This window comes from Meles meles, chromosome 12 (genome assembly GCF_922984935.1).
Source record: "Meles meles chromosome 12, mMelMel3.1 paternal haplotype, whole genome shotgun sequence".
NCBI classification, from domain to species: domain Eukaryota; kingdom Metazoa; phylum Chordata; class Mammalia; order Carnivora; family Mustelidae; genus Meles; species Meles meles.
In genome coordinates this window covers 56,341,309-56,363,376 of record NC_060077.1, presented here as the reverse complement: position 1 = coordinate 56,363,376, position 22,068 = coordinate 56,341,309, and the positions used below count along the sequence as shown (strand labels likewise).

The 22,068-nt window shown below is 42.1% G+C and overlaps 1 protein-coding gene across 1 annotated transcript in view; it reads left to right on the top strand.

The window, feature by feature from the left end:
• Nucleotides 1-22,068, top strand: part of KLHL14 (kelch like family member 14) — a 100,115-nt gene that overhangs the window by 29,728 nt on the left and 48,319 nt on the right. The window lies entirely within an intron of this gene.

Genomic DNA, 22,068 nt, shown 5'->3' with positions numbered 1-22,068 from the left:
TCCGGTCCCCTCGTGGGCACAGTGGCTGCACTGGTCAATAAAACTAAATTTTAACTGTCAAAATTGCCCAGAGCTGTATAGATAAAATAATAAATGAGTAATTTTGATCCATAAATCAAAGCCATACATTTAAAACGGACAAAAGAAAAAGTTAGATTTTCTTATGGCATGTGTCTTTTAAGCGGTTATATGTTTTATCAGATTTTTAAAAAATCATTTCCTTTCCTCGTACTAAAAGCCCTTTAAAATAGTCGGAATAGGACAACAGTTTGCCCATAAGAGCAGAAGAGGCGCAAAGACATGTGAGGTGGTGCTTGAAATAATGCATTTCGGAGCTGGCTTACCCCGGTGAGACTGCCAGTAACCTTGTCCAGGATCTGCGACGAGGAAGCTCCCCAGACACCCATACACTACGGAAGAAGTGGGGGATAGTAGCAGGAAGCTTAAGGAGAAGGAGGGAAGAAAAATAAGTTACAGATCCTTAAAATGGTTTTCACTCTCTCTTTTTTTTTTTGTTTATTTTCAGCGTAACAGTGTTCATTGTTTTTGCACCACACCCAGTGCTCCATGCAGTACGTGCCCTCCCTATTACCCACCACCTGGTTTCTCAACCTCCCACCGCCCCCCCCGCCCCACCCCTTCAAAACCCTCTGGTTGTTTTTCAGAGTCCATAGTCTCTCATGGTTCACCTCCCCTTCCAGTTTCCCTCAACTCCCTTCTCCTCTCCATCTCCCCATGTCCACCGTGTGCTTTGTTATGCTCCACAAATAAGTGAGACCATATGATAATTGACTCTCTCTGCTTGACTTATTTCGCTCAGCATAATTTCTTCCAGTCCCGTCCATGTTGCTACAAAAGTTGGGTATTCATCCTTTCTGATGGAGGCATAATACTCCATAATGTATATAGACCACATCTTCCTTATCCATTCATCCATTGAAGGGCATCTTGGTTCTTTCCACAGTTTGGCGACCGTAGCCATTGCTGCAATCAACATTGGGGTACAGATGGCTCTTCTTTTCACTACATCTATATCTTTGGGGTAAATACCCAGCAGTGCAATTGCAGGGTCATAGGGAAGCTCTATTCTTAATTTCTTGAGGAATCTCCACACTGTTCTCCAAAGTGGCTGCACCAACTTGCATTCCCACCAACAGTGTAAGAGGGTTCCCCTTTCTCCACATCCTCTCCAACACACGTTGTTTCCTGTCTTGCTAATTTTGGCCATTCTAACTGGTGTCAGGTGGTCTCTTTTTTGACAAAAGGACCATACATAGAGATTTGAACATCTGAATGAGTGACCAAGCTGTATTTTTAAAGTAAAACCAAAGAATCGACTATCTGACACTGATCACTAGAGAAAGCCTACATAGAATAAGACATGGATGCTAGGAGCAGGAGAGAAGAAAAAGGAAAGACAAAGATTGCTGAAGAGAGAGGACAGAGACATAGAAGCAAAGGAAGTGATAGGCATTCACAAACGCATCTGCTTTCCTACATACACCAGGCGAGGCCCAGTTTGCTACTGGTTTGAAGCCCTTCATTAAAGGCAAAAGGATTAATTAAAACATCATGAATAATACCCTAAGAAAAGTCTTAGGTTCATTTGAAAGCTTGTTCGGGGACAGAGTGATCATTTAGCCTCCAAACGGGGACACTTCAGAGCATGACATGGGGACCTATTGATTATGCTGGGACAATAGGGATAGATGGGAATGTAGGGTCACCCTGCTCAAATTTTTCACCTTAACTTAGAAGGATGTGGTAAGAAAGCATCAACTTGAAACAGTCAGACCTGAGTTCAAACCCATGTCTTTGACCTTGATCCAGACATGTCAGTTTCCCAAGTCATGGCTTCTTCATTTTGTCAGCACCATTGAAGTATTTTTCTAAATAAAATTGTGTTTATAAGTCATCTAGCACATAGCGTGAGCTCAACCAACTGCAGGTGTCGTGGCCATTATTATCACAGTACCACCATTCTGAGGTCAAGAACCGTGTGGACCTTTATACCCTAGAGGTGTCAGTCAACTCAAGCTCTCCGTGCAGAGGGGAGACCAATTACAGGGCAACAGATACAGCACTCTGACCCACGGTCCCGGAGCCAGAAACCTAGTTTCCATAGTTTTCCTATGTTGCATGTGGTAATCTACAGACTCAGAAGGAGAGATAAATGACGGTCAGTCGACTCCATTCATAGGTCTGAAATGGAAGAAAATAAAGACATGAATGTATAGAAAAGTTCTTATAATGGGAGCATACTCTAAGATCTCGAACCTCTCTTCTATAGTCAGGCATGCTTACAGCTTTGAAATAAATGTCTACTCCACTTACACTCTTGATTTCCCTGGGACTTGTACTTTAAAAAACAGAGTTTATTACCTGCTGGGCTGCGACTACATGGCCCCAAGTGAAGGCATGTTTTCCAGGTTTGTTGGAGAGAGACAGACAGTTTATCTGGATGATTTCTGCTGTGGTGTGTATTTTTTAATTAAGGCATCTTATTTGGCTAATAAATAGGACTGGTCACAGACAGATTTCCACACTATTCGGGCCATCTAACAATAAGGGAAGAAATGTTTCTCACTGGATTAGAAAAAAAAAAATCCAAATTCTCCCTAAATCCAGCGAAGCATTAGGGATTGCAGAGCTTCCCACTGTCATTCTTTTGCCCCTGAAGGACCGCTAAACTTACCGGCAGGGAGATGTGGATGACAGTTAATGCTAGCAGACAGGGCCAGGCTTGGGGTCTGCTTATTGATTAAATGGCCATCCCCACACAAACTGACAAATAAACTAACTAGCAAAAATCTAAAACCCGAGGTCAGCTAGAGCCTCTGACTCTTAGAATCCTTTGCCCATGTGGCTTGAACACACATGTCTCAGCTGGTCTCATAAACATGCTCCTTTGAGAAAGATGGCATTCCACAGGCAGGAGCACAGTAACCCAGTTATGGGAACCACATGGCTTACACGAATCGGATAACAAATAAGAATGCAAAGGAAAGGCGGTCGTTACTCTCTTTGGATCTTACCCTGTTATGTGATACTTTAGAATCACAGTTTAAGGGGTACACAAATAATAATAAATTGAATAGAGAAGGGTGAGTAGAAGGGAGAAAGTGGATCGACAGGACATAAAAGAAAACAAAATCCAACCGCCAGCCAGTCAGCGATCTGGTCTACCCAAAGAGAAAAGGGAACAATTACTCTCACTGAAAAGACTGTATTGGTAACATGCTGACACAGATTGCATTTTTATCTGCCTCTTTGGAAAAATCATTTAATATAACATTATATAATAAATGTTGAGAATAGTGACGGAGCTCCGTGGTCCCTTGCAGAAAAAGTATTGGGAAATAACACGTAAAAATGACTGTAAAGTCCTTCTGTCAGTGTAAAATGTTAAGTAGTAACAGTAAAATTGGCATTGTTTTTCTCTCGACTGTTAATAATAGAAGGGAAGTTGGGAAATGCACTTTCGTTCATTTTTATTTTACAGTACTGCTTCCCCTGCATTTCTCACTCCTGCACGCAGTCTCCCGTTTCATTCTTAACTTATTAGAAAGCAGTACAGGAGACATGAATACTAAAATGGCCAGTGGAAAAAACATGCCTCCTGCACTTTGCAGGCCCTAAATCCTTGGTGCAGAGATCAAACGAAACAATTCCCGTGACTGCTTTAGACATTTTTATAACACATCAAAGTTTTTATGAAGTCCACGTGTAGAAGTCCTTTATGTTCCCGAACCCCTCTACCCCCACCCCATCACCAAGAGACAGCACTGAGGAGCCATCTACTTTCCTCATGCTCGCCATTGGCCGAGTCCTTCACTCGTGGGGAGAGGTGTTTCCTGGGGACGGACTTCCTTCCTCCTGCATTTCAGATGAGACATTCTGCTTGTTAGCGGCTTGTTACTACTTTCTGTGAGTGATGAGGAAGAAAGGACTTCAAAACAAAGATCTGTCCTTCCATGTGCACTTGAATAATGTCAGGATGAAAATTAGAAGAACTAACTTAGAAAGGCATCTTCCTTCTTCTGGCCACCTTCATTCCCTTTGCCAGAGGTAGGGGGAAATGCCTTCTTTCCCCTCTTCCTTTCAGTTGATTTGTGGCTCTGTTCTCTTCCTGTTAGTGCAGTTGGGGGCCGTGTATTCTTCAGTGGCAGCACAGAAAGGAAACCACTGTGTGGAGATGTCCTGGGCGGACTCCTCTGATCCCTGGAGGACATTGAATTTGTTCCCATCCACACAGGAGGGTTCTGGGGTCTGGGTGTCAGTGATTTCTTTTAGGAGAGTAACAAAGCTCAGAGGCTGGTGGACTCCTTCTTCTCCTTCTCCTTCTCCTTCTCCTTCTCCTTCTCCTTCTCCTTCTCCTTCTCCTTCTCCTTCTCCTTCTCCTTCTCCTTCTTCTTCTTCTTCTTCTTTTTTTAAGAGTGGGGAGTGGTTGAGGGCAAGAGAGATTGAGAATCCTAAGCAGGCTCCAAGCCCATAGTATAGCCCTTCCAAGGGGCTTGATCTCACGTCCCCTAGATCATTACCTGAGCCGAGATTAAGAATCAGTTGCTCAAACCAGGTGCCCCTTCATTCTTTTTTTAAAATATACTTTCCGGAAATGCCTTGGTGGGTCAGTCAGTTTAAGCATCTGCCTTTGGTTATGGTCGTGATCCCGGGGTCCTGGGATCAAGTCCCGCATCAGGCTCCCTGCTCAGTGGGGAGCCTGCTTCTCCTTCTGTCTGCTGCTCTCCCTGCTTGGGCATGTGCTCTCTCTGTCTCTCTCTCTCTGACAGATAAATAAAATCTTTTTAAAAAATAAGATAAAATATACTTTCCTTAAATGTTAAAGGAATAGTACCAAGAAAGCAAATCCTATAGAAGACAGTGAAACTCAGTTCCGAAAGATAAACACAGGTTTGATCATGCCCGATACCTAATAAGTGCTGATTATTCAGGAAGTAATAAGCCTGCACACTGATCCTTTCACCTGGACTCCTTTCCTTGGTCCCTCTGTTTCTTGACTTCAGTTTATTTCTCTGAGGATATATGTTGGAGGGAAAGTCAAGTTAGTCAAAAGCTAATAATTATTTCTTTTGATTATTTATTTAGAAAGAAATAAAAAGTAAATCAGTTGAGGGTTTTATAACTATGGATTTCCTTTATTTATATTATCTTTAGACCTAAACCCCACAAATTAATTTTATATAATTTCGTTTCTAGACAGGGACACAGATTCCATACATAGTGCATTTCTCATTGCAGGGGAACCTCAGAAAACAATTAGATGCTTCCAGAATGACTCTGAAACTGCCTGGGAAAAATTTAGACTTATTTACAGACTTCATTCCTTCATGTAACAAGCAATTACTGAATACCCACCCTGTGCTGGGTATGGGAGGGTAGCATGTGGATGAGATCATTTCCCCTCTGGGCAATTACAATATGGAGTGTTAAGGAATAGAGCTCAGGGTGCTTGGGGGAGGGGGAGGCAGAGAAAAAAGACCCCAAATATGAAAGGTCAGGGAAACTTTCCTCAAAGTGACCTTCTGTAAAGTTGAAAAAATGGGTAGGAAGTGTCAAGGCAAAGAAGCAGATGAAAAAGTATTTTAGTAAGAGGGTCTAGTACTGGGAATGCCAAAAGGCAAGACAGAGTTGGTGCCTTCTAGAAACTGAAATGAATTTGTGTATCTGTAGGAGAGTCTGAGGCTGGGAAAGTAGGTGGTGTGGCTGGAGGAGTCAGCAAGAACCATATTATATGGGACTATTTCACGGAATTGTTAAGATCAGATGAAGAAGTAAGAGCTGAGTGGGGCACTGGGGTGGCTCATTTGGTTAAATATTATGACTCTTGATTTTGAATCAGGTCATGTTCTCAGGATCTTGATCTCAGGACTGTGAGATCAAGCCCCATGTCAAGCCCCACATTGGGCTCTGCTTGGTGTGGAGCCTCCTTAAGATTTTCTTTCTCCCTCTCCCTCTACCCCTCCCCTCTCCAAAAAAAAAAAAAAAAAGAAGAAAAGAAAAGAAAGAAAGAACTGAAAGAGCTGAGAGGTGTTAGTGAAAACATAATGATCTAAAAACTTTATACAATAGCATGACAGTTGTCCTTTCTTAGCCTGGACTTTTTATTTCAGTTCATGGAGTGATTGTTTCCATGACTTTGGACAAAGAAGAAGGAGAGAGAATTGTGTTTGGACTTTTTAAATATGTTAGCATCTAATTTTACCTTCAATGAGCTCAATTCTAATTTGAGATACATGGCTGCACATTGCTATATATCTTGAATTATTTGCTACTGTGTATTCACGCACCAGTGCATTAGTGGATTTTTCATAGATTTTTTTAAAAATATGGTGTGGTGGTCACTTCCAAAATACTGTATTTCAAGGAAGTTGGGTGCCTGGAAAAACTAGTTGGCTTCCTTTCTGGTTTATACCTCCCTTGAATATAGAAATTGCTTTTTCTCCAGACAACAGCATGTGTACAAATAATTCTGAGGCTTTCGTTACATACAAGCTGTGGTACTTGCTACTGAGTCAAGTACACAGGGGGAATGAGTCATATTTGCACCTAAATGTGCTCTGTGTCATTCCTAAGCAAATGCAGACTAAGTCTGGCCAAGCCAATGAATGTGAATGCTAAGAGATTAGATGATCTCTTTGCCCAGCCCTCTCATTTTACACATTAATTTCATTTATTCAGTAAATGTAATTGATATCTTCTGGGTAGCAGCCGTTGTTCTCAATACAGAGAAAACAAGACCGACTCAAAGTAAATATTATCATGCCTTCACCAATGTTTGGGCTGGGGGGAGTACCGACATTAATAAATACTCCCAGATAGCAATATATAATAACAAAATGTGATAGTTATGTGAAGGGAGAGCAGAAAGGTGTAAAAGGTATGTATGTAAGATCTCGCAACAGAGAGACCCGATCCAGTTTAGCCTTCTTGGAGGATGCCATCCAAGAGGTATCTGAGCTGAGAACTGAAGGATGAGACAGTTAGCCAAGTAAAGATGTGAAAAGAAGGTTGTTTCAGTTAGTTAATAATGAGTACAAAGACCCTGTGGAAAGAAGACGCGTGGCTGAAGTCAAAGAGCTGGGATTCTGAAGAAAGAGAGGACACGGGACGAAGACATTCGCAGAAACCGGACCATGTAGGCTCTTCTATGGCGGGTTCACAAATTTGGCTTTTACTTTAAGTGACTGAAAGAACATGTCATACCCAGAGCCACACGATGATTTAGTGGCAGGATGAGGAATAGAACACTGGTCTCTGTATTTCCATCAAGCAGTGCTGCCTCACGGACCACACCAATCTGTCTCACCAGCAAGTGCCATTAGTCAAGAATCCAAGCAGATGAATGGGTTGTAATCTGTGCTGACCCATTTCACTCATGAAAATCTAAATGGATCCAATATACTTGTCACAGTACCACATTCAGAGATAAAACTAGTATAGGTTAATTGAATGAATATCCTAAGCCTAGAGATTAAGAATATTATCTAGGTTTATGGACTAAACTGCAAGTTATGATATGTAAGTGATAAAATTTGCATTTAATATTATTGACTAGCCATAACTTAATGCAAATTTCTTGAGATTTTTAACTTCTTTGAGGCAGTGTCAAAAATGGAACGACAAAACCCACCCCCTACACACACACACACACACACACACACACACACACACACACACACACACACAGTCTCATCTTTCAGGATGGAGAGATCTAAATTGAAATTCACCCCCAGGCACTGGCTGACTGAGCCCTTGGATGCTTTTTTCACTCTGAGCCTTCTCACCTACAAAGCGAATGTAATTCTACCCACCTCTTAGAATTATTGTGAGAATTAAATCAAATAATATGCATAAGGCTGTGTAGGCTCAGTATTGGGAAGATAGTTGTTCCTTAAAATTTTTTTATCCTACTTTAGTCTATTTCACATATAACCAAACAGAGGAAAGTAAAAATCCTGATGATGCTCTTTTCATCAGGAGTTTGGGAAAGAAGACACACCTTTGATTCAGGATGAAATTTCTATTTCTAGCATGAAGCCATGTGTATCAGTCAGGTTGGGCTAGATTATGCTGTAGTAAGAAACAACTCCAAAAATCTCAGGGTCTTAAGCCAAAAAAAACTTTATTTCTCATTCATGCTACATGTCCAACGCAAGTTGGCAGAGAACACCTGTTCATCAGAGGCAGGTAGGGATCCAAGCGTGTGGGGTTGCCTCTTAATCTGTCTCTCTACCATCAACGCAATGAGGGGAGCATATGCCGTCGGTGTCTTGCACTGGCACTTAAAAATGACATTTAGCATTTATGCGCGGTCACAAGACCACACCCCATTTTAATGGGACAGGGAAGCGCAATCTTTCCCAAGTTCAGAAAGAAGAGAATCAAAGTGTCTGGTGAGCAGCGCAGTGTGCCTACTATAATCTGCCCTCCTGGACGTTAAATATTCTGCGTACTCTCCTGGCCATGCTCAAAGTACCCTTGCTCCTCCACACAAGGGAGAGCACCACAAATCTTCAAGTTCACTGATGATCTCTGAGTGATGGACAGTCATTCCAGTATCGGGCTCATTTGTTCTTGATCTTGATCTGGAAACAAACTAAACAATCAAATTACCTAGTTTCCTCCCACATCTTGCAGAGTGATGGATTAAGGATAGGATGAGCACGAGAAGCATTTTCATTTGGAAAGAGCATAGCAGTTTAGCAGGCCCACCAAACAGACATGTTGGAGGGTGCCTATCCAAGGTTGTGTTCCTTGTTCTGGGCCCTCCCTAGTTCTGATCATTGTCCTTTGTTCTCTGTGGCCCCTGGCTCCCATTTCCATTATCTCCTTTAGACATATCTGAAGAAAACTTGAGACTATGCTCTTCTTGGGGACAGAAGAGTTTTTATTTTTTATTTTTTTTAATTTTTACTTATTTATTTGACAGAGATCACAAGTAGGCAGAGAGACAGGCAGAGGGAGAGAGGAGGAAGCAGGCTCCCCGAGGAGCAGAGAGCCCGATGCAGGGCTCGATCCCAAGAACCTGGGATCATGACCTGAGCTGAAGGCAGAGGCCTTAACCCACTGAGCCACCCATGCACCGCCAGTAGAGTTTTTAAGTACCTTTCATGTCTGTAGATATTTAAGTCTCTAATTTTCATAGCCTGTTTTAATCCAGACTGGGGGTCTTTTGGCAGTTAACTCCCTAGAAAGCGTAGCGGTCTTCTCATGTTACATCTGTTCCATGGCCACTGACCACATCCACAGTTCTTTTCTGATATACTTCCTAGATTGCTTTTTCCTTCTTTTTTTAAAATTTCCCTTTCTGTCTCTCTCTCTCTCTCTCTCTCACACACACACACATGCACACACACACACACACACACACATACACACACATACCAATACTCAATATATTTATCAGTCTTTAATGGGAAGCTCCCTTTTTACTCTTTTCCTGAGTTAGAAGATTGACTGGGTATCTCACTCTTTGTTGAAACTTTCCTCCAAGATACTCTAATGTGGTAAAATTATTGTGAAAGCCATATCTTTAAGTTTGTCCTTGTCAGCTGAGTTGTAATTAAGCTATTTTGCTTAAAATGTGCCTCATTTTGTGTATGATGCACAAAACCGTAATCTTTTACCACGTGAGATTCAAAAAAATTACTTATTCCAGTACTGCATGCTCCCAGATTTCTGGATTCCGATTTCCTTTCACTTCTGCTTATAAATGGGCCAACTTCTTTGTGAGATCATCTCTTTTTCGGTAGCTCTTGCGGGTGCTACCAACAGCGACCAAGGCACATTGTCAACATTCTGTCTTCCAACCTTGGAGTGGAAGATTACTAAAGAAGCGATCTGCTCAGTAAGAGCAAGTAGCCTTTACCAAGTGGTGTTCCATGCCATAAGACGCATTTCCATCCTTCCATCCTTCCATCCTCGGGTCTCAGCTCTCTTGTCATCAGCCACTGTGGGCCTTCTTGATACCAAAGCCTGTTATCAGTCAGATTAGGGGAGGCTAGGCTAAGGGGTCATAACAGCAATCCCCCAATTTTTTTTAAGATTTTACTTATTTATTTGTCAGAGAGACTGAAAGAAATAGAGAGGGAGCACAAGCAAGGGGGAGCAGCAGGCAGAGGGAGAGGCAGACTCCCCGCAGAGCAGGGAGAATGCAGGACTCTCTGAGACCATGACTTGAGCCCAAGGCAGATGCTTAACCCACTGAGCCACCCAGGTGTCCCAACAATCCCAAATCTTACTGGCTTATTTCTCTTCATGTCACCTGTCTACGGTAGGTTGGCTGGGATCTCTGTTCGAGTTCTTCTTATACCAATCCTCAGGTTCATGACAGTTGCACGATTTGACTTGTCACTCTTGCCGTGGTAAGGGAGAGGACAGTTTCGCTTGGACTCTTTAAGCTCCTACTCTAAATTTAGCACATTTTATTGGCAAAATAAATCACCTAGTCACACCTAACTTCAAAGTGGGCGGAAAAGTGCAATCCTCCCAAGCTCTCAGAAGGATTACCAAAATATTTCTTTTTTTTTTTTTTTTTAAGATTTTATTTATTTATTTGACAGACAGAGATCGCAAGTAGGCAGAGAGGAAGGCAGAGAGAGAGGAGGAAGCAGGCTCCCTGCAGAGCAGAGAACCCAATTCGGGGCTCGATCCCAGGACGCTGGGATCATGACCTGAGCCGAAGGCAGAGGCTTTAACCCACTGAGCCACCCAGGCGCCCCAAAATATTTCTTTAATAGCATTAATGATTACAACCCATGCACCCTTAAGTTCAAAGAATAATTCAGTGCACCCTTCTTATCACATGCAAAATATCCTCGCTCCTCTTATGAACAGTCATGAGTTAGAACAGATAGCTCGCTGCTCTGTGCATCTCTTTCTGTTCCTGTCTCAGTGTGACGTCATCGGCAGGAGCGATATTTAGCCACAGAAGACGGATGCCTCCATATTAAAGGAAATGTTTAAAAATACGTTCCAAATATTATAATGCATTGGGGGTGGAATTTTAAAAATTTTGCCTCTCCTCAAATAGTTTAATTATCTCTGACTTTATGCGATTTTCACTGTTTCTACTGCTTCTTATATATACGTAAACTACTACACATCTACAATGTAGATATGCAAACATGTATATAGACAAAAATTGCATCAATACACATAATTCCCATAGAGCAAAATGGTTTTTATCATTTAAGGAGAACTCATTAAAAGAAGAATTAAAATGACTTTCAAAATTACAACCAAAAAATGGAAAGATAATTGGGGTGAGTGATTATCTTATACGAATATCTCCATCCAAGTAAAGGAGTAATTAAGGCAAAGTGCAAATAAGCAAACTCTTCCTTTTCAGATCCCTGAGATCACTTTGCACTGGAGTTCGGAAGTAAATCTGCATTTCATGGCTGGCCAGTTAGAAACTGGTGTTGCAGGGGCGCCTGGGTGGCTCAGTGGTTTAAGCCTCTGCCTTCGGCTCAGGTCATGGTCTCAGGGTCCTGGGATCGAGCCCCGCATCGGGCTCTCTGCTCAGTGGGGAGCCTGTTTCTCTCTGCCTGCCTCTCTGCCTACTTGTGACCTCTCTCTCTGTCAAATAAAAAAAAGTAAAGAAAGAAACTGGTGTTACATATCATACACAAGACGACCTCCCGGACTGGGGAACGATCACTCTGATCACACCTTTGTATTTATTAATTATACTGTTTTTGATGGTACCTTTCGTGGAAGGTACCCTAAGGGCCTGGCCACATTCGGCTGGCTTCAACAACGGTTTTGTTGAAAGGGGAGTGCTGAGCAGACACTTTTCTTACCTCTGTGTCTGGATGCCAAGGCAAACTATTGCTCCTTATAGTGTGTGCTAATTATTAATCCTACTGGCATGCCTTGTTTGGTCATTAAGTCTTAATTTCTTTAAAAAAAATTAAGATTGAACTTCAGCTATTGAGCTAGAACAATAATCATTGTGAGTTTCAAAGACCAAAATCTTCCCACATTTTTATGTCGAGAACCGCAAAGTGCTTTCAGAAAACCCTACTGCTAAGGCAATGATGTATCGCTTTCGCTTTCATTATATGTTTTTAATCAGAGCATGACTTCACACTAGACAAAGCGATGCTTTATGCATGGTCTCACTTGTTTTTGCTAAAATCTTTTGACATGATTAATTTTACTTTAATGCTTTTGTCTTGTTGTAATGGTAAGGATGATGGGTATAAACCAAGCAAAAATACATGCTTTTCTATTATAATGCCTCTGAGCATTAAAAATATCTTAGATGAAAAGGGGGAAAAAAAATCACAGGAGACTGGTCCGACTGGAATTAAATTTCTTGCTACCTGAACACAGAGTACAGGAGATTAAAAAAAATGATTCAGTCATTGTTTTTAGTTTTATTTTTGGTATTTTTTATAGCAATTTATTCATCTGTATGATTGGATCTGAAGAGGAGGAAAGAGATTGTGGCTCACAGATTTTTTTATCTCATTTGTCGCCTTGTAGCATTTACTTCCCTCTCAGTATTAAGGGACCAAAATATTAACCAATTTTATACGAAGTGTGCCTCGACCTGATGAGGGGAAAGCCCGCCATCCTTTTCCATGGTGAGGCCCTGGATAGAGGTGCATTTTCAGCTATACTAATTTTGGGTCTAAAAGAATTGATACAGTATCCTTTGTCCAAATTACAGAAAAGCAGTGATGTAAATGATTTTATGAAGAAAACAGTAGGCTCTTCAGCAAGTGAGACTTGCCTTATGAGCAGCTGTCCAAGTATAAATCCTACCATAGTCACTTTTTCTTTTTTCTTTAATAAATATGGAGTTATTTACAAGAGTATGACCCTTTTCCTTTTTCCTACACAACCTGTCCGCTTGTTCTACTTGCCTCCCAAATAAATCTTATCAATGATAAAAATATCATCCAGCATTGTCCAGTAGAATTTTATGCGATGATGGAAATGTTCTTTCAAACATCAAAGCCCGATACGGCAGCCACTGGCCACATGTGGCTATTAAGCACTGGAAATGTGGCTACAGCAGAGAAGCTGATTTTCGGGTTTTACTTAATTTTAATAAATTTCCACTTACGGTCACCTCCCATGGTAAGTGGCTTCTCTATCAACAGCACAGCTCCAGGTGACAGAAAACTCTGTGATGCTCGCATTTCTCTGGAGAGCTGTCTGCCACCCAGCTTTGCTGGTCAAACTTATTGCCCTCCATACCAGAAAAAAAAAAAAAAAAAAAAGGTAGCCCTATGAAATAACTAGATTCAAAGAACAGGCAATGAACCACATGCAAGCCCTCTTTTAGGTACTGAGTTTCACCTTTTAATGTCTCATTCTTGGGGTGCTTGGGTGACTCAGTGGGTTAAAGCCTCTGCCTTCAGCTCAGGTCATGATCCCAGGGTCCTGGGATCGAGCCCCACCATCGGGCTCTCTGCTCAGCGGGGAGCCTGCTTCCCTTCCATTCTCTCTCTGCCTGCCTCTCTGCCTACTTGTAATCTCTTTCTGTCAAATAAATAAATAAAATCTACAAAAACAAAACAAAACAAAAAATTTTTAATGTCTCATTCTCTTCTTCCACAAGTCCCCACTTTCTCATCTAGACTACTGGTGTATTCATTTCCTGGAGCTGCCATAACAAAATACCAAAAACTAGATGACTTAAAACAACAAAACATATCATCTCTCGTTGCTGGAGATTGGAAGTCTGAAGTCAAGTGTCCCCAGAGCCATGAGCCCTTCCCAAGACAGGAGGGGAGAATGCTTCTTCACTTCTTCCCAGCTTCTGACGGCTCCTGGCAATGCTCAAGATTCCTTGGTTTGTAGCTTCATTCCCCCCATCTCTGCCTCGTCTTTGCATAGACTCCCTCCCTGTGACGCTCTCCTTAGTCCAAATCTTTCTCTCCTTTCTTTTATAAAAACATCTCTCATTGGCTAATCCAGTCTGACCTCCTCTTAACCTGATTACATTTGCAAAGACCTCACTTCCAAAGAAGTTTATGTTCTCAGGTCCTGGGGTTTAGGACTTAAACCCATGTTTTTGAAAGACGCAGTTGACCTCACTACCCCTAGCAAATGACACAGAGAAGGAAAAAGCACAACACAAGAAAGAGACACTTACTATGTGGAAGGCACAGGGTCTAGTCACTTAACTAGCATTTATTCGTTTAATTCTTACAGCACCACTAGGGTATTAGGCACTCTGATTATTTCTGCTTGAGATGAAGAAATAGAAGCACAGAGATATCAAGTCATTTACTCAGGGTCCCACAGATGGTAAATGGCAGAGCCAAAATGTGTACCCAGATAGACCTCCAGACCCTGCACTCCTGTGTTTCTTATTACTGGAGTAATCCCAGAGTGCGTATTATAAAGAGTTAAAGGCAAAGCAAGGCTGAGCAGACCATTTCAGCACTCTTTGTGGAATAAAATGGAATGTTATCGGTACAAATTGGATATCTTAATATCATAAATATACATATTTGTTGAACTTTCTGCTCTCCCCTTTGTTACTAATTAAAGATCAAAGGAAGAATATTGTATTGAGTTATTCTTGGGGAAAATCATTCTAGAATGAGGTGAACTTCCATCCTAGGGGACTTACAACTCCTGCCACTGCTCTCTTGTCTAGCTCTCCCTGGAAGAAGTCCTAATTGTAGGATCTGCGTGCCAAGACGTGATTTGCTAAAGAGGGGAAAGCTGCGCATGTCCGCTTCCTTGCTTGTCTGTTTCATCTTGTACTAATGACGCGGGTGGAGACGCGGGTGGCCTCCTTTGTCTGAAGCGTGTTGGTGAATCTTAGATCTCCATTTCCTGTCCGGTCATAAATTGTTTGAGGTGTTTCATCACTAAGTTTACCAAGTACCGGTAGCTGCTCTTGTGGGCACACAAACATTTCCTAGGATTAAATTACTTCTTCCACGTGAGAGCTTTTATTTAAAAAAAAAAAAAAAAGATAAAGCTTCCTTTTTTGTCTTTATTCTTGTCAAAAACCCAAGTCCTTTTTCCCCCCGACCTGAGTGATAATCCACAGATCTAGGTGCTGATGAATTAAGAATTGTAATGGCTATGTGCTTTCAGTGTTATTCAGCTTGCAAGGTCTGATCTCTTACATCGTGTTTGTCACAAATACATGCAAATGGGTTTCTAGATCTAGTCCAGAAAATAACCCAGGATGGTTCTCCTATTTCGTGGACATGTATCTCTGATGTGCAGTTCCTACGCTAATCTCCGCGTCAGGTTTTCATCACCATCTGGTCTCCGCCCTGAACTGAAAAGCTTAGTAGACGTGAGCCCAGGATGAAGCCAAAAGGGGCACTATCAAGAGCTTTCACTACACAGAATAACCCTTCTTGACCTTTGGAAAACTGTTAAGTTTCCCATTCTGTTTTCAAAAAGAAAACAGAAACATGACATACGTATCTTTTTAAGAAGCAACTTTTGTTCTCTTATCCAAGTTTAGTCACTTACACATATGAGAGCCAATGCCTGATTGTACCCTGATCTGAGGAAACAAAAGATAAAGGGTTCCATTCCCTCTACAGCTCCACTGACTCTATATGGAGGGAATGCTTTTTCCAAGCCGGGGGCTGTGCCCTACAGCTTCATATAGGCATCTGTCACTGTTGGTAACGCAAGACCACTAAAAGAGAGGTTGGAACCGTGTGAATCCATTAACACTGCTGGAAAATACCAGGACACTGACTGCTGAAAGCTGGTTAGTGGCATCATCTCGTGCCTGTTGCTTCCTTTAGAAGAACCGATGGGGGTTGGGAGGGCATAAGGCAGTACCCTCTGAGGTCATCTGAATTTCCCTTGTTTGCAATGGATGTCGCTTGACAGAATGCAGACACATGAATATAACACATTTCCCAGAATAAAGAATATCTACCACAACGTTTCCTTTTGAGAAAAAATATGCTAGGTAGTAGCTGTCTATCCAGGGGTCAATGAACTTTTTCTGGTCTCTGTCACCACTACTCAACTCTGCCACTGTAGCATCAAAGTAGCCATAGGGGACACGGAAACAAATACGCATGGCTCTGTTCCAGGACAGCTTTATTTATGAAATAGGTGGAGAGCTGGATTTGACCTACAACCTGTAGTTTACTGACCTTTGCACTCTAATGTAAGGACATAAATATTTTATTCATAAATCATACTTCTTGGTAGTGAAACAATACTTAGGGTCTCATAACTAACATTTTTTAGGCTAAGCCCTTTACCTGCATTAGCTCATTCAATCTTCACAACAATTCCATGGCACAAGTTCCACTATCACTCCCATTTTATAGGGGAGGAACCAAGGCATTAAGAGGTAAAATAGGGGCGCCTGGATGGCTCAGTCATTTGGGCATCTGCCTTCAGCTCAGGTCATGATCTTGGGGTCCTGGGATCAGTTGAGCCTCAGGTCTGGCTCCCTGCCCAGTGGAGAGCCTGCTTCTCCCTCTCCCTCTGCCTGCTGCTCCCCCCTGCTTGTGTGCTCGTACTCTCTCTCTGTGACAAATAAATAAATAAAATCTTAAAAAAGAGGTAAAATAATTGTCCAATGCCCTGAGTAAGAAGCAAAGCCAAGGAGCCCCTGGGTGGTGCAGTTGGTTTGGTGTCCGACTCTTAGTTTCAGCTCAGGTCATGATCTCAGGGTCTTGAGATCAAGCCCCACATTGTGCTCCATGCCCAGTGCAGAGTCTGCTAAAGTTTCTTCCTCCCGTCCCCTCCCCTCCTCTCCCCCTCCTTCCCCTCCCCCTCACTTGCTTGCTTTCTTTCTAAAATAAATAAATTAATCTTTAAAAAAAAACAAAAAGGAGAAGGAGAAGAAGCAAAGCCAAGATTCAAACTCAGGTAGTCTCGCTCCAGAGATCACACTCTTAAATCACAAACCATACTGACTCTTAGGGAATATTTTGTGAACTTCCCTTTTAACTTTGGAGATAGACTTTGCTCTGAGCATAAATGAAATACTTCCTCTGCCAGCACCAGGTAAGCAGACACTCTGTCTACCTTGTTGACTCACTCCATTCTCCCGCTGGCTCACAGGACACAGCCCACAGACAGTGAGCAAAGGCTGAATCGGGGGATTGCCTCTTACTCTTGCCAGCGCCACAGGCCTGTCCCCAAAGTAGCTAAACATTGGCTCAACAGCCATTGGGTCCTCCAGGAGGTTATCTACTGCTTGTGCTGAGACAATGTCGGCCTTTCGAAGATACATCCAGCCCTTAAATGTACGCAGTTACATTTTCTGGTTGTCTTAATTCTGTCTTTGAACTTGCAAGTATCTGCTATGTAAACCAGCCTCTTTTCAGACTATATATGCAAAAGCAGTAAAGGATAAAAAGATAAGGAAGGGAGTTTTAATTTTAGCAACACCAAAATGAGCACAAACATTTTAATTGAGCATTTATTCTGTGGCCAGCATTGTGCCGAACAGATTGCATACATCTTCTTATTTAGATCCCATTCTAAGGCAGATATAACTGCCCTGGTAAGGATTTTAAAACTAAAGCTTAGGATGGCTAAATAACTTGTCGAAAATTACAGTTAATATTCCAAGGCACGAGTTTTCTTACACCCAAGCCCGGATGCTTAACTACTGTATGACACTGTCTTCACTGAGATGCTCTCTCTCAACCTCCATGACTTGAGGCTAAATAGGTGGCGAACTTATTTTTATAAGATATTGTGCTGCACGGGATACTCAGCATGACAGTTTGAGCTCAATATCATTATTTTTCCATTTATTAATAGGAAACCAAGATCAAGGAATATTTCCCAGAAAGTTTGGTGGAGCCAGAATATGGAAGTAACCAGTTTTCTTCTGCCTCTTTAACTCAGTGTTGTACTGCTTTTATCTTATTAGTGTAATTTTGAGCATCAGAGTAGGCATGTACAGAGGGCTTTCCAGGATAATGGAACTTTACATGTATTTACTGGATACATTTTATCCTCATAACAACCCTGGGTGATACCCCTATCCAGTCCTCACATTGGAAAAGCACGGCCAAGTCTATCATTCATTGAGTCGCCCAGAATAACCCTCTGAGATAAACAGGTCAGGCATTATTACCACTGTCTGACATATGAGGAAACTGAAGTTCTGAGTGGTTAAGTGACTTGTCAAGGTCATGCGATAATTGATGAATTTGTGACTCAAACCTGTGGCTTCTGACCTAATTTAGTTTAGTGTTCTTTCTATTAGGCCATGTTCTATGAAACCTTGTTAGGAGTTCTTTGACCTGTAACTGACATTATTTGATCTCTTCCTAACATGGTATTTTTTTCCAACTGGATTATTCAGAAAAGTATATATCACAAGCTTTTAACTCACTGGAGCCATTTTGAATGGAAAGTAATTAACTCCTTGTTGCAAATTATGCAGACATGAGAACTCACAAGGTGCCATAGGAAAGTTGAAGCATGCTTGATGAATTACACAGGATTCCAGCAGGAAGCAGACATTAAGAGCTGCTCCCCTCATGGAGTGGCGCACCCCCCTTTCCAATGCCCCCATACAAATGGTGGGGCACTGTTCTCATCCAGGTCTGAAAGGCTAAGGGTGGGGGGGAAGTTAGCAGAACCAGGGACAGAAGGGCTATGTTGAGGAGATTAACAGGACCTTCATTCAAACCAAAGACATAGCCCACACTGACCCTGAAGAAGGAAGCCAGGGAAGCATATACCCTGACCCGCCTCTTCCCCTCCCCACAGCCTTCTGAAACAGAATCCAGTCAGTTAAGCATCTGCCTTTAGCTCAGGTCATGATCTCCGGGTCCTGGCATAGAGCCCCATGTCGGGCTCCCTGTTCAGCAATGAGTGTTTTTCTCCCTCCCCCTCTGCCCCTCCCTACCTCATGCTTGCTCGTTCTCTCTCAAATAAATTAATAGAATCTTTTAAAAAATGAAGTAAAAATTAGTGGTCTGATTCACCTTTTCCAGAAACCACTATTGGTGTCTCCTAGCAAGAACTAAGACCGCTGTCTTCAGTAGTGTGGCTCACTGTTGGGCTCTGTGAGTTCCTTATTCACAGAACACAGCTCTGTTCCTGTATTCGCTCCTCTCCATTTTCCCCACGTCCCTCGTGGTCACATTCTCCTCCCGCATTTTTGTCATGGTTGCTCCTATCATGTTAGACCTGAGGCTTTGTTTGTGATAAAGAAAAGGCACGGTGTATCTGAGGGATGTCATAGGGTTGAGCTGGGACCTCGTGCCTGTCACTAAATGCAGAAGGAAAAGCCATTATGGGGAGGGTCCTACGGGAGAGTCATCCTGTCTCTTTTTCAAGGTCAGATGGGTAACTGCGGATCGAAACGGTGAGTCAGGCAAGTGTGCTCCCTGTGCTTGTGCTCTGAGACAGACGATTAGAGAAGGCTTCCCAAAACTTGTGTGAGAATTAAGTGTTCTAACATTCTTCACCACATAAAGATTTTTAGATTGGTAACTGAGGAAGGCCAGCCATGTGAAAAGGAGGAGCTTGATTAATTAGCCATTTAAAACAAATGTGTCAAGGTTGGGGGAGAGGAGGCCTTCCCTCGAGTGAACAAAAAACAGGTAAAAATGTAAATTTTATGGGAATCAAGCCTGAACAAATGCTCAGTGAATGTAGATGTCAATAACGAATCCTTCTTAATGAGTATTATTAACTTCAATAAAAATCTAGTTTGAAAGTCATTCTTTTCCTTTCTTTTATCCCTTAAATAGATGGTTCTCATTAGGAGGAGCTTACCTCTTACCTTTTGCCTCTGCCCAGTCTTTACCTCTGCTGGCAGACGCCTGCCGCACGCCCGCGTCTCTCCAAGACCACCCAGAGGTGTGCACCTCTCTGCAGACTCCCAAGAAATGCCCAGGTTTTCCGTTGGCGGGATTTTAAATATGGACTTTGCCACTTTCGTTGTCCCCCAACTACTAATGTTACCTAAGTGTCCAGAGGCATGGAACTGAGGGTAAAACTGTTAGAGTGGCTTAAAATTCGCCAGCCTCAGAGCGCTAGCATGCTGTTGGCCAACATGGGGCAGGGGGTGGGGGGCTTCTCTTCAGAGAACACACTTTGTTCTCTGCAACTCTGCTCGTCATCTTGCCACTGTGCCATCAGCATTCTCCCACATTTCCATTTAATAAAACCAACATGAAGATCATCTTAAAATACATGGGTTACCAAAGGAGAAAAATAACTTGAGGAAGAGGAGAGGAAGGACAATTTTTAAATTGTTAGTATGTGAGGCAGCCTGGTGGGCGCGGGATTGAACTCATGAAGAACAAAGGAAGGTTTTGCTGGGCGGTGAGTTCGATCCAGGGAGCACCCATTCCACACTCCTAGCACTTCTGATACATCCTTCATCTCTGTGAATGCCGCGTCTATCTGGTGAAGTCATCTTCTTAGTCTGAAAATGTAGCTTTGGGAAAAATGTACTTTCTCAGCTGCCCTCCTGGCCACCACTTTTTGAGTTACTCTTCAGGTACTCGTGTTTGGCAAAACATTCCCTCTTCTCATCCCAAACACCCTTCCCGCACTGTGGCATCCATGGTGGTTGGTGAGAGACCACCAGTCTACATTTCCTTCCCAGACCTCTCTCTTGATACCGACTACTGTATTTCCAACTGCCTCCTGAACATCTCCTCCTGGACTCAGAATCGTTATCTTGCCTTCACACCCATTGTCTTTTTTCTGTATTGCAGTCGTCTTCATCTCCCCAACCTGAAAACTTAAGTTTCATCCCTGACTTGTCCTTCTCCTCTGACCCCTTCTTCATTCTGCCAATAAGTGTTATCTTTATTATCTTCTGTTTTAATCCATATCTTCATCTCCACTCCCATTGCCTGTCCCTTTAGTATCAAATCTTTGACAAATCCCCAGAACACACAAGGTGAAATCCACCTCTTCAGTATGGCTGCTTCAGAAGCTGCTTCAGAAAGTTGCTGCTTCCTCTGGGGTGGCACAGAGCGCTGCCCACACCGACCTGAGAAAGCTTATTGTTTTGTGTGGTAGTTGTTTAAATGCCTGCCTTCCTAGACTGCAAGCAAGAATCTTGTGTCTTGTTTATCTTACAGCCACTGTATCAAGCACATGGAGTCATTATTGAAGAAAGAGTAGCTTAGCAACCCTGGCAATCAGTAAACCCACAGGCACCAAGGCCACTTTACCTTCACGTCGTATTGATACACTGATCAGTGTGGATGAATGTTACATCAACTTGTCTGAGGTATAGATAGATAGATAGATTTAGATATAGACATAGATAGATATATAAATACAGATATACACACATACACATGCATACATATGTACATAATAATGTTATATACATATATAATGTCGTATAGGGAGACCCCAAAGTGCTTATAGTCATTAATGATGAGAGAAATATCCAATTTATCCAGATCTTTGAATAGTGGACTTAAGGGATATTAACATATTTATCGTTCAAGTTCAAAAATTATGGGCAAGCTTTGAAAATGTATTCTTTCCTATGGACTGTGTACTAGCTTCCTATCATAGTTGCATAAAACAGATACTAGCCAAATATTTGTTGAAATAGTGTGCTTCCATCAAATTGTAGCACAGTGGATTATACATTTTGATGAAATTGGCAGGTGCTGTTTTTACGAAGTATTCTTGAAAGCTCAACTGTAGCAATACTGTTGAGTATAACTGTGTCACTATAAAAATACACGAGGATTAAAACTAGACTGGAGCATAGGGCGTCTGGGTGGCACAGTCGGCTAAACCTCCAACTTAACGATTTTAGCTCAGGTCATGATCTCAGGGTTGTGAGATTGAGCCCCACACTGGGCTCTGTGCAGGGTGTGGAGCCTCCTTCAGATTCTTTCTCTCTCTCTTTCCCTCTGTCCAACCCCCATGTCTCTTAAAAAAAAAAAATCGAGTATGAGCTTATTACAGTGACTATAAAATATTGAATTTTTTAAAAACTCTGATTAGTCTAATAAATCCAATTTAAGAATTGGCTTTCTATGTAAAAAAGGTTTCTGGATAGAATATATAACACCAAATACTGATGGGAGCCTGTATTCCAAGTTCATTTCATTCACTAAAAATGCTACACCT